Raw genomic sequence first — 13,268 nt, forward strand, 5'->3', positions numbered from 1 at the left:
AATAGAAAAATCTCTTAATAAAATGAAAAAAAAAAGAAGATAAATGCAAAAAATAAGGCTGTAAAGTAGAACAACTGAAGTAAAATACATACTAAGTAGCCTCAATAGAAAATTGAATAAGATAGACAAGGAAAAAGGGAATTCAGGGATATACAATTGACTCAATCATAAAGGAGAAGGAAGCAGTAGCATGGCTGGAGATAGTAATAATATATATTATGTATCTCAAAAAGTTATAAAACAGGACTTTAATATATTTACCATAAGACATGAGATGCTATCTCAAATAAAAGAAACAACAACCCTAAACAAAAACAAGAACAAACATGATACATATTTGAGAAGAGAGTAATTTAATCTAATGCAAATGTTGTACAATATGTACATTTATTGAAATACCATCTGATACCCCACTTACACATACAGATTTTATATTTTCATGTATCTGTCAAATTTAGAAAAAAATGAAAGTGACTAAAGAAACAATAGTTTTAGAGACTTGTAGGACAATATCTTGCTTTCTAAGACTTCTAAAATTAAGAGTCCTAAGAAGAAGACAAACAAACAAAAGAGCAAAAAACAATGCAGAAATAATTACTGAAGGCTTTCAAAATTCGGCAGACACAAAATATGCAGCTCAGATACCCAGTCAGAAAAGTACAAAGAGAAAAATGTAAACATGTGCAGAGAAGAATGACACATTACATACAGAGAGAATGACTGCAATTTAAAGCTAACTTCTTATCTAGAAACAATAGTGTTATATGACTTTAGAATGTTCCAAATTCTGGAAGAAAATTAATCCACTGAAAAATGGTATATTTGGAAAAATTATCTTTTGAAATTTAGGTGACTAATAAATATGTTAGAACTCACAATATGTTTAGCAAAATTATAAAATGAAAGAAAATTATATGTTGGGAGTAGATTTAATGGAACAAATGATGACCACATGACATTGTTGGCAGAAATCAAAGATCTAAATAAATGCAAAGATGTCACATGGTTATCATTTGGAAACTCTACATTATTAAAATGGCAATGTTAAGCAATTTACTTACATATTGAACACAATCTCAGGAGACTATTTTGTAGACACTGGCACGGTTATCCTAAAACTTAGGGAACCAAAGGGACTCAGACTAGGAAAAAAGCAGTCAATTGAAGAAAAGTGAATTGAGGCTTTGTCAAAATTTAGCACAATGCCCTGCTATCAAGACAATGTGGCATTAACATAAGGGTTAGGATCACAGATAAAAGTAGTAGTGTAGTTTTCAACAGAGATGCTAAAACAATCCAGCAGGAAAAAACAACATTCCTCAATGTAAGGTGCTGGAGTGCACCAAAACAATGACTGTAGCACTCTTGGGCTCTGCCACAGGCTGCCTGCTCTCTGATTGGCTGGCAGAAACAGCAGTTAAAACTCCAGTTGGGAGGGGTCCAGGAGACAGAGAAGACCAATTGAAGGGTGATTAGTTTGAGCAGACGCTCAACTAGGATCATGAAAGAAGAGGTAAAGGGAATTCCTGTGAGAGTGGCCTTGCGTTGCCTCCCTCTGGTCCCTAAAGAGATTGGTGAGGGCTATCAGATGTGCCTGTCCTTTGTGCCTGGAAAGACTCAGGTGGTGATTGCTACTGATAAATCCTTTACCTACGATTTCATTTTGACCCCTTCACTGAACTAGAGGAGGTCTTCAACACAGCAGTAGCACCACCCCTTGAAGGCATACAATGCCATTGTCCTGGCTTATGGACAGACTGGCTCTGGAAAAAACTATTCTATGGGAGGTACATATAGTGCAGACCAAGACAATGAACTAACCATCAGCATCATTCCTAGGGTAATACAACTTCTTTTTAGAGAAATGGATGAAGAGAGAGACTCTGAGTTTACACTGAGAGTGTCTTTCTTGGAGATTTGCAATGAAGAAATTTTGGACCTTTTTGCTTACCTCCTGAGAAAGCTTCTCAAATACATATCTGAGAGAATCCCAAGGCAGGAATAAAGATTGTGGGACTCATGGAGAAGATGGTTCCAGCTGCCTTTGACATGGTTTTCTTAGGGTCCACAGATCACCCCACAAAAGACCACCATTCACGTATGCAAAAGTAAGAGCATTTATTTTTTGAGAGAAGAATTCCTGCATGCAGGGGTCAGCCACACAACAAAATGGTGATGATCCCCCAGAGAAGTTCCAAGGCTCCTTTTATAGACAACTATGAGGGAATTAGGTCATCTTAAACATGATTGTCCAAATGAGCAGCAGCCACACTAATATGTTTCTGATTGGCTGGTGCTATAAGTGCTGAATTGTGGCTGATATGGAGTATCTCCCTCACCTGTCTTATCAGAAACTGAAACTGAAACAGAAACTGAGACCTAAAAAGATACCAAAACTTAATTGAAAATCAGGTGTAGCTAGAGTTTTCCTGCCTGGCCCACAGTCAGGACAAATATCTCTCACCTGCCAGTCCCACAGACACTCAGACCCGACCAAGTAAACACAGAGACTTATATCACTTACAAACTGTATGGCCATGGCAGGTTTCTTGCTAACTGTTCTTACAGCTTAAATTAATCCATTTCTATAAATCTATACCTTGCCACATGGCTCGTGGCTTACCGGCATCTTCACATGCTGTTTCTCACTGTGGCGGCTGGCAGTGTCTCTCTGACTCAGCCTTCCACTTCCCAGCTTTATTCTCCTCCTTGTCCCGCCTATACTTCCTGCCTGGCCACTGGCCAATCAGTGATTTATTTATTGACTAATCAGCAACACATTTGGCATACAGAACATCCCACAGCACTTCCCCCATTTTTTTTTCAAAAAGGAAGGTTTTAACCTTAACAAAATAAAATTACATATAATTTGGGAATTTGGGCGTAGCTTCTCTTACTACTTCCTGCTGGAGGGGGGCGCTGTATCTTATGGGGACACAAAGAAAATTTTAGGATTATGGAATAGTCCATGAGGCTGTATTGTCTGAGCCAGTTGCCTTCAAACCATTATGGATATTGGATCATCTGGGCCATGGTGTCATCAGAGACCTTTCAAGGGGTCTTGGCTGGTCAAACTTGATGTATCTTAATCTGGAACAAATCCATAGCCTCTGGCTTTCTGTGGGAACAAAAGCAGAGTCTCCTTTCCAAAGCAACATATCCTTATATCCAAATTTTGAAGTCAAGGTACCTTTAAAATATGCATATTGGTTTAACTCAGCTTCCTTTACAATCAAATATCTCTCTCCAGTTAAGAATCCCAAAGACAACACAATTCAGATTCTCTGTGTGATATTCATCTTCATGTGGCTTATTTTTTATATTAATTTTACTGTCTCTTTAAAGACTTTATTTTTTAAAACTATGTATTTGTTTCTATAACTGTATATATCACCTTTTTTGTCTCTTTCAAGCCTATGTATATTTTACACACATTGTAAACAATTACATCTGAATCTGTCTTATTGTGAATCTATTGCTTTAAACTGCAGCGGCTGTAGCTGCTGGCTCCACCCACCTCAGCTTCCCAACATGGCAGTGGTACACTTAAAGCCAGCTCTGGGAGCTATCGTGGGTCTATGCTTTTATCCAGCAAGCGTGTAGCCCAGAAACCTCTTTTTTTGTTTTGTACTAGCAAAGGCTAAATCCACCACGCAGCTTAATGTGCCATTTGCAGAGGCCTCATTCCCGCCATACTGCAGGTTGGGCGCACACGCTAGGAACCCACCAGTAGCTCAAACCAGCAGCTGCCACTCATTTGAGAGAGACAATTAGGAACTGTTTTTAGCTCCGTTTTAGAATCTTTTTTCTCAGTTTTTAGTTGGAAACTCTTGCCAACACGTTGGGTGCCATTTGTAGCTAGAGTTTTCCTGCCTGACCCACAGTCAGGACAAATCTCTCTCACCTGCCAATCCCACAGACGCTCAGACCCGACCAAGTAAACACAGAGACTTATATTGCTTACAAACTGTATTTTTGAGAGAATTCCTGCATGCAGGGGTCAGCCACACAACAAAATGGTGATGATCCTCCAGAGAAGTTCCAAGGCTCCTTTTATAGACAACTATGAGGGAATTAGGTCATCCTAAACATGATTGTCCAAACGAGCAGCAGCCACACTAATATGTTTCTGATTGGCTGGTGCTATAAGTACTGAATTGTGGCTGATATGCAGTATCTCCCTTACCTGTCTTATCAGAAACTGAAACTGAAACAGAAACTGAGACCTAAAAAGATACCAAAACTTAAATAGTAGAGGCTGGGGACTGGAGAAGCCCACCATGGTGCTACTGTGGCCTCTCATTCCCTCCTTGAGTAGTGGTTCATTTTGAATCCTAGGGATGTCTCTGTGTCAGGGCCTACCAGGTCCTGACTTAGTGGTTTGTACTGCTGTCTTAGGACCAGCAGCTGTACTGTGGAAATCTTTTTGATAAACTTGACCAGAGCATTGATTATACAGTGTCCACAAGTTAGGAACAGCATCAGAAGGACCAAGGGACCAACCAAGGCAGATACCAAAGTCTAGGGTGACCAGTTAAATAGTGATTCATTCATCCCTCATTCTGTTGCTTTTTCTGAGGAGCGTCATAGAGTCTTTGATAACACCTGAGTGGCTGGCAGGGTGGTTCACTTGCCCTTTTTAGTTTGATAAGGTCCCCATTCTTAGAGGCCTTACACCAGGTGTGGTCTGTGGAGACACAACTCTGTAAGGCACAGAAATAGTCTCTTCCTTCCTCTCCCGCAGGTCCCCTTTTGAGTCTTCAGATTATATCTAGGACAAACATAGAAATGGTGGAAATGTTGTCGCAGTCATGAATCAGAATAATAGGTTGCTAAGAGGGCCCCCAAGTCAAAGTACAGATCAGGAAACCAAGTCCCCTAAGTGGGCAGAGTGGGGGTGGGGGTTCATTCAAGATCTCCCCATCTGTGCCAATGACCTTCTAGGTAACTGTTAAAGGGCTTATGGGGATTTTGGCACCCTGCAAGGTCCTGGTTGGAAAACCCCAGCAGACATAAACCAAGGAAACCGAAGCATAGGAAGCATAGGAGCAAGCCCATCACTAAGCTGGTTCCATGACTTTCTGGATTCTTAATTTGAGAGGGTCCTGTGGATGCGTAACAATTCTCCACATTCCAGGGTTGGTCTCCTCCAGGGTGTAATCCTCAGAGTCAGTGTGTGGATCTATGGGCTTCACATGGGATTGGTGTATCCAGGCGAGGACCCCATCTACTTTGACAGCTGTGTTGTCAGGATGATGGTGTAGGGTCCCTTCTAGCCAGGCTGCAAGGTCTCCTTTCAGTGTCTTTTGTCACCAAGTCCCCTGGCTGGAAACCTGTGAGGAGCAGACAGAAGTGCCTTCTCATAGACACCATGTATTTGGGGCCAAAGCTGTTTCTGCACCTGGAACAAGACTGAGAGATGAAAGCAGGTCCATTGTCTGAGCCTAATAAGACAGGAAGTCCATACCTGGAAGATGATATCTTCTAGAAGTTTCTTGGCCACAACAGTGGCTGTCTTATTCTTGGTAGGGTAAGCTTCAGTCTTTCCTAAAAAGGTATCTATAAAGACCAATAGGTACCTGTAGCCATAGAGCCCAGGCTTTCACCTCAATGAAGTCAATTTCCCACTTTGCACCAGGCCATGTTACTCTTTCTCTGCTCCCCATTGACACTCCTGTGCCTGATTTGGCATTCACCAGACAACATGTTGGGCAGCAGGCTACAGCTTCCTCCATTTTTTGGTCTCAGGTCAAACACCTTGAAGTTTGCTCTTCTTAGTAGGTCTTATATTTTCCTAGCCCCCAAATGAGTACTTTGATGTGTCTACCAGACTAACTGGCTGGCAAAGTGTGAAGGGAGGATAATATGCCCATCAGGAGTCCTATACCATCTGTCCTTTTTTGTAGGCAATGATGCAAGTTCAAATCCTCTGAAGTTCCTTCTTGGTATAGGCAGGGTTTTCGGGCAAGGCTGGGGCTGCTAGTTTAGGCATGTTGATTATCAGGGCAGCTGCCACCTGAAAGCTGCTTCTCGTGTGGCTGCATCTGCCCTCTTGTTTCCCTTAGAAATAGAGTCCTCTCATTTTTGATGTCCCAGGCAGTGCATGACAGCCATTTTGAGGGGCAGCCATACGACTTGCAGGAGATTAAGGATCTCCTGCTTGTTCTTGATAGTCATTCCTTCTGCTGTCAGGAGGCCCCTTTACTTATAGATGGCACCATGGATGTGCACATTGGCAAAAGCACGTCCATTGTCTGAGCCTAATAAGACAGGAAGTCCATACCTGGAAGATTATATATATATATATATATATATATATATATATATATATATATATATATATATATATATATATATATATATATAAAAACTCTTCCCTTGCACCATCTGTAAGACCTTGGTTAGGGTCATTAGCTCAGCCCTTTGGGCCAAGGTACCTGGGGGCAGGGTTTCTGTCCAGACAATTGCTTCTTCCATAGTCACTGCTGCCCATGCATACCTGGTGCCATCCTTCATGAAGCTACTGTCATCCATGTATCAGGTGATGTTGGCTCACTCCTTTAAAGGTGAGTCACCAAAGTCTGGCCTTGTGCCTTGTAGGTGGCTCAAAATTTCCTGGCAGTCATGTAGAGGGCTATCTTGGTCTGGGTCTGGGAATAGGGTGGCTGGGTTGAGAGCACTACTGGAGGTAAAATGGACTTGGAGGGATTAAAGAGCAAAGTCTTGTAGTGAGTCAGCCTAGCATTGGTCAGCAATCTATCATGTGGATGTTTGAGGACCCTTCTATAGTATGTGGTGTGGTTACTATAAGGGCCAGGCCAAGAGTCAGTTTGTCTGAGTCAATGACCAGCAACGCTGTTGCTCCTATTATGTGGAGGTATGGGAGCCATCCTATTGCCACCAATCTAGCTTCTTTGACAAATAGGCCACTAGCCTCTTCCAAGGTATGAGAGTCTGGGTTATGAATCCTTCGGCTATCCCTTTCTTTTTATCCATGTATAGGTGAAATGGCTTTGTGAAAAGCAGCAAGACCAATGCTGGTGCCTCTAGCAAGGCTGTTTTGATTTTGTTGAAGGCTACTTCCATTTGCTCATTCAGTTCTAGGGAAATCTCTCTGCACTGGGTTGCTCTGCATAATGGTCTAGCCAATTCAGCAAACTCGGGTATCTAAAACCTACAGAATCCAGCCAACCCCCAAAACTCTCTCACCTCCTGATGGTTAGTGGGCTGGGGGATTCTTAGAATGGTCTCTTTTCTTGCCTTTGACAGCCATCTTCTACCCACCTTGAGTAGGTACCCCAGGGGTGTTACCTCAATCTAGCAGAGCTGAGGTTTCCTCATAGGCACATGGTCCCCAGAGTCCCCATAGTTTTAAACAATCCCTCAGTAGCAGTCTCACAGGCCTCTGGAGAATCTGCAGCAATCAGCAAGTCATCCACACTCAGGTGGGCCTGTCTGCACTCACTCAAATCCTCGTGGAGGGCTTCACTGAAAATAGTGGGGGAATTCTTGAATCATTGGGGAAGCCTTGTCCAGGTCAGTAGTCCATTGAACCAGTAATCCAGATTCGACCATTCAAAGGCAAACAGATGCTGACTGGCTGGCAAGCTGAAGAAGGCATCCTTGAGGTCTAGCACTGTATAGACAACCCATTAAGGTGGCAGGGTGCTAAGAAGGGTATATGGGTTGGGCACAGTGGGATAAATGTCCTCTACCCACTTGTTTACTTCTGCAAGGTCCTGGACAGGCCTATAGTCAGTGGAGTTGAGCTTTTTGACAAGCAGCAGGGGTGTATTCCAGGTGGACTGGCAAGGGACAAGGATGCCTAGGTCCTCAGGTAACTGATGTGGGAGGCAATCCCTTGCTTAGCATCTCTGGACATTGGGTATTACCTGATGCAGGCTGGTATAGCACTGGCCTTCAGTTGTACCACCACAGGGGGCCATTTTGGCCAGTTTGGCCAGTCCTGACCCTCCAATCTCCACCCAGGCTTGGAGAATTTCCTGAAGTCATTGTCATAGCAAGCTCCTTGCCTCCTCATATCTTTCCCATTCTGAGAGATCTGTAAACAGCTTCCACTCATCTACAAGGGCCATAGTAAGGATATTTAGGGGTTCCCCTTTTTGGTCAGTCACCATGATCTCAGCCTTTCAAAGTGGATGTGGGCTCCCATTTTGGTCAGCAGGTCCCTCAAGGGGTACGGGCACTCGGGAATGACCATGAAGGAGTGGGTTACCAGTCCCTTACCTATGTCCACTGATCTTCAGGTGATCCATGAATATCAGCTCATTCCTGTGGCCCCTTGTACCCATGATTATTTTGGGGACATTTGGCTCAGAAGTTGTTTTAGCATGGAGTATTGTGCTCCTGTGTACACCAGGAAGACAGTGGGCCTCCCCTCCAATCTTAGGGTTATCCAAGGCTCAGGGAGGGTGGCCAAGCCCCATCCCCTTCAATCACTCAGTTTTCTCAGCTCTAGTACCTTGGTCCCTGAGCATTGTTGTTCAGGGCATTCATTTTTCCAGTGTCCCAGCTTTTTGTAGTAGGCACAATGGTCTTTTTGTAGACAGGGCCTATTGCCCAGTCTCTGCTTCACCTTTTTTCCTCAGGCCATCCTCCACTGAGAGTTGGCCATTTGTTCCTGTTGTGGATATCGCTATATGTAAATAAACTCTGATTGGCCAATAGCCAGACAGGAAGTATAGGCGGGACTAACAGAGAGGAGAATTGAGAAAGGAGGAAGGAAAGGGGAGACTGGCTGGAGCCGCCGCCAGGACAAGGAAGATGTAAAGTACTGGTAAGCCACGAGCCATGTGGCAAAGTAAAGATTAATAGAAATGGGCTAAATATAAGAGTAAGAGCTAGACAATGATAGGCCTGAGCTAATGGCCAAGCAGTTTAAATAATGTAAGAGTCTTTGTGTTTATTTTATAAGTGGGCTCTGGGACTGGCGGGATTTGGCGGCGGGAGCTGGAGAGAAATTCTCCAGCAACAGTTCCTGCAAAAGCTAGAGAGCTTTCCTTTCTGGCCAACAAGTCCTAGGTTAGTGGCTTGAGTCTGGAAGTCCTTATAATAGTTCAGTAAAAGGCTCAAAGAGATCAAGGTTGTCTGTCCCATCTCTTCTAAAATAATAAAAGTAGTTACAAGACAAAAACACAGAAAGACAACTCAACACATCAGACAATGTACCAGTACTGCACACAAAAAAGGAGCCAAAATCAGAATGAAGGCCTCTTTTACTATAAGCAAGCCCTGTCTGGCAGGAACAACCTGCTCTGTCCCACTTGAATTTCAAATGGGACCTAGTCCTCCTCTGGTGTGTCCAAGATGTCTCTTGAACCACCTGGTGCAGGTACCACTAGTATGTCTGCCTGGAGCACCCAGCCTCCAGGATTGGCTTGAGAGTTACAAACTTACATATAACAGAAATGAACAAAGACAGAGAACTCTCACTTACTGGCCCAGTTCCTTAAATATTCAATGTGTTGGGGGTCTTTGTGGGGGTGGCTATCCCAGAGGAGCCCCTAAAAGTTAGAGTTTGCAGATCAACCCAAAAAAGAACACCATTCACATATGCAAAAGCAAGATCATTTATTTCTTGAGAGAAAAAATTCTGCATGCAGGGGTCAGCCACACAACAAAATGGTGATGAATCCCAGAGAAGCTCGAAGGCTCCTTTTATAGACAACCAGGAGGGAATTAGGTCATCCTAAACATGATTGTCTAAACAAGCAGCAGCCACACTAATGTTTCTGATTGACTGGTGCTATAAGTGCGGAATCATGCCTGGTATGCAATATCTCCTTTACCTGCCTTATCAGAAACTGAAACTGAAACAGAAATTGAGAACTAAACAGATACCAAAACTTAACTGAAAATCAGGTCTCTAGAGGTTGGAGGCAGGAGAAGTCCTCTATGGTGCCACTGTGAGCCCTCAGTTTCCTTTTTAGAGCAGGGAAACAATTCTAGGACTGTGGCTGCCACAGCTATGAATTCACAGTCTTTCCGATCTCATGCCATCGTCACAATTTCCATAAGGCAAAGCAAGAAAACTGACAAGAACAGCAGCTTTCACTCTAAGCTGTGTCTTGTAGATCTTGCTGGATCAGAAAGACAGAAGAAAACCAAGGCCGAAGGGGACCCCCTGAAAGAGGGTATTCATATTAACCAAGGACTCCTATGCTTGGGAAATGTAATCAGTGCTCTTGGAGACAGCAAAAAGGGTAGCTTTGTGCCCTACAGAGATTCCAGGTTAACTCGCCTGCTTCAAGATTCTCTGGGAGGCAACAGGAACAGTCTTATGATTGCTTGTGTGAGTCCTCCTGACTCCAGTCTACAGGAAACATTAAATACCCTACACTGTGCTGACAGAGCCAGAAAAATCAAGAACAAATCTATTCTTAATACTGAACTTAATCATCTGAAGCATCAGGTTCAATAGCTACAGGTCTTGTTGCTACAGGATCATGCAAGTAGCTTGCATAGATCTATAAATGTAGAACCATCAGAGACTCTCCAATCTCTGATGGAAAAAGAACCAGTCCCTGGTAGAAGAGAATGAAAATTTAAGTCATGTTCTGAGTGAGGCAGCGGGTCAGAAAGTGCAGATGTTGGAAAGGATCATTGCTACAGAACAAAAAAACGAGAAAGTTAACACCAAGCTACCAGAGCTCAGGCATCATGCAGCCTGTAAACTGGATCTTCAAAAGCTAATGGAGACTTTGGAAGACCAGGAATTAATAGAAATGTAGAGATAATTCATAGTCTGCAACAAGTTGTTATTCATCTATCAGACAAAACCTGCTGCTTTCCAAGCTGCAGCCACTGAATCGGCAATGGAACTAGATGGTCAGGTGGTCATCAGTCCAGAAACTAGTAGGTCTCTGATGTGTTCACCACACAGCACATTCTACATCAAGCTCAGATGTCTAAGGAACTCACTGAGTTGAATAAAGCTCTTGCACTGAAAGAGGCCTTGGCTAGGAAGATAACTTTCAGTGGTGGCCAACAACAGCCCATTCAGTGTCAGTATGAGGCTAACATCAAAAGTCTAGAATTAGAAGTCAGCAGTCTGCAGAAGGAAAAGGAACAATTGCTTCTGGAACTTCAGGCAGCCAAGAAGGATGTCAACCAGGCCACGTTGAATGAGCATCACAACAAACGTCTACAAGAGCTGAAGGCTCAAATAGCTGATTTGAAGAAGAAACTAAATGAACAGTCCAAGCTTCTGAAACTGAAAGAGTCCACTGAGAAGACTGTCTCCAAACTGACTCTGGAGATACAGATGATGAAAACCCAGTGAGTAAAGTTAGTGTGTCAGATGAAGGAAGATGCTGAGAAGTCTAGACAGTGGAAGAAACCAAAGGACAGAGAAGTAATCCAGTTAAAAGAACAAGACCATAAAAGGCAATACAAGCTGCTCAGACTTAAAAGAGACTTCCAGAAACAGTCCAGTGTGCTCAGGTGGAAAACTGAAGAGGCAGCAGCTACCAACAAGCACCTCAAGTATGCCCTCCAAAAGCAACAGGAAGCCACAGATAAACAAAAAGAAACTCAGAGCTGTGGAACAGAAGGCACAGAAACATGAGTGAAGAACTGGCTTAGAAACGTAATTGAAGTTATGGGTCAGTACTGAGGAAGTCAAACACCATCTGAATGACCTTCTTGAAGAGCGAAAGATCCTAGCCCTGGTTGTGGGTCAACTTAAAGAAAACAAGGAACCTGGAGAGAACCTACCCCTTAAGCTCCAGAGGAGAATCTTTGCTAGAGATGAAGTATGTGGTCATGCTTCAGAGTCAGAGGATTCTATTACAAAGAAGATTAAAAGCCTAGAGTCTGAAATGGAACTCAGGAGTGCTCAGATTGCTGACCTACAGCAAAAGCTCCTGGATGCAGAAAGTGAAGACAGGTCAAAACGACACTAGGAGAATATCAATACTATTCTGGAAGACAAATGTGCCCTAATATATTTGGTTGGAGAGCTGGTATCCTCCAAAATATGGGTCATCAAGCTTGAAAACAACCTGAAACAGAGCCAGGCTGGCTATTCTAAAATGCAGAAGGTGCTGGTTGAGGAGCAGAGTCATGTTGTGGTAGAGACAGAATGGAAAGCTGAGTTGCTCAAGGTAGAGCAAATGCACCAAGAGAAGGTGCTCTCTCTTCTCAGTCAGCTGCAGCAAAGACAAAGAGCAGAGAAGCAGAGAACCTGGAGGTGTTGATCAGTGGGAAGGAGCAGCAGCTGCTGAACACACTGCAGAGTCAGGAGGAACAGTTTAGGAAAATGCAAGAACTGTGTTTAAAAAAGCTGCAGCTTCTCCAAGAGAATGAAGCCATCAGACAGAAACTTGGCATCCTTCAAGGTGCCAAAGGCCAGAAATCTCATCTTCCTAAGGATGACCTTCTATCTCCAGATTCTTCCTTTGACTACATTCCATCTCCACCCAAACCATCCCGTGTTGGAGACAAGTTTCTGGAACAGAGCATAGACATTGAGTATCTAACATATCTTTCAGAGCATTCTGTAAATGAGTCTGAAGATGGTGATGCCAATGATGAGGAGTTGAAACCAAGGAAACAGGCTAAGGTGTTCAGGAAGACCATCCAAGAGTGTTCTAGCAGAGGATGGTGTAGTAACAAACACTATGGGTTCAGGAAAAAAGGGTTGGACTGTAGTGTGGCTTGTGGCTGTGACCCCACAAAATGCCAGAACCACCAGCAAGAACAAGACAGCTTGGGTACTACTGAGTGGAACCAGGATTCTTTTTTTTCTTTTTTGGTTTTTCGAGACAGGGTTTCTCTGTGTGGCTTTTGCGCCTTTCCTGGTACTCGCTTTGGAGACCAGGCTGGCCTCGAACTCACAGAGATCCGCCTGGCTCTGCCTCCCGAGTGCTGGGATTAAAGGCGTGCACCACCACCGCCCGGCGGAACCAGGATTCTTAAAGCTCCTTCAAACTGGAGGACCTACAGAGGTGACCCCAGGACTGAGCTTCTTCTACTCCATCTGTGCCACTCCCAATACCAAAATCCTAAAAGAGATGAGCGATATGGATCAGGTTCTGTTAAGGAAGACTGGTCTTGCTGTTTCCCTAGACCTCCCAGACACAAAACACAGAGCAACAGAATCCCAAGAAAGTAAGGCCAGAGGAAGAAGAAGAAATAAGCTCTGGCCAGCAATAGCAGCTTCTTCTCTGGCTGCTCTCCTACCAAAGAAGAGCCCCACTGAGAGTGTAGTCAGCTCTTCTCATCTTTCCTGGCAGACACTTTAAAGG

General features: G+C 43.6%; 1 protein-coding gene and 1 pseudogene across 1 annotated transcript in view; one reads left to right on the forward strand and one right to left on the reverse strand.

The window, feature by feature from the left end:
• LOC128110627 (cation channel sperm-associated auxiliary subunit beta-like) overlaps positions 1-13,268 on the reverse strand; it is a 150,901-nt gene that overhangs the window by 115,912 nt on the left and 21,721 nt on the right. The window lies entirely within an intron of this gene.
• LOC128110506 (chromosome-associated kinesin KIF4A-like) lies at positions 1,502-13,222 on the forward strand (annotated as a pseudogene).

Source organism: Peromyscus californicus, unplaced genomic scaffold (genome assembly GCF_007827085.1).
Source record: "Peromyscus californicus insignis strain IS unplaced genomic scaffold, ASM782708v3 Scaffold_15__1_contigs__length_86483966, whole genome shotgun sequence".
Classification (NCBI taxonomy): Eukaryota; Metazoa; Chordata; class Mammalia; order Rodentia; family Cricetidae; genus Peromyscus; species Peromyscus californicus.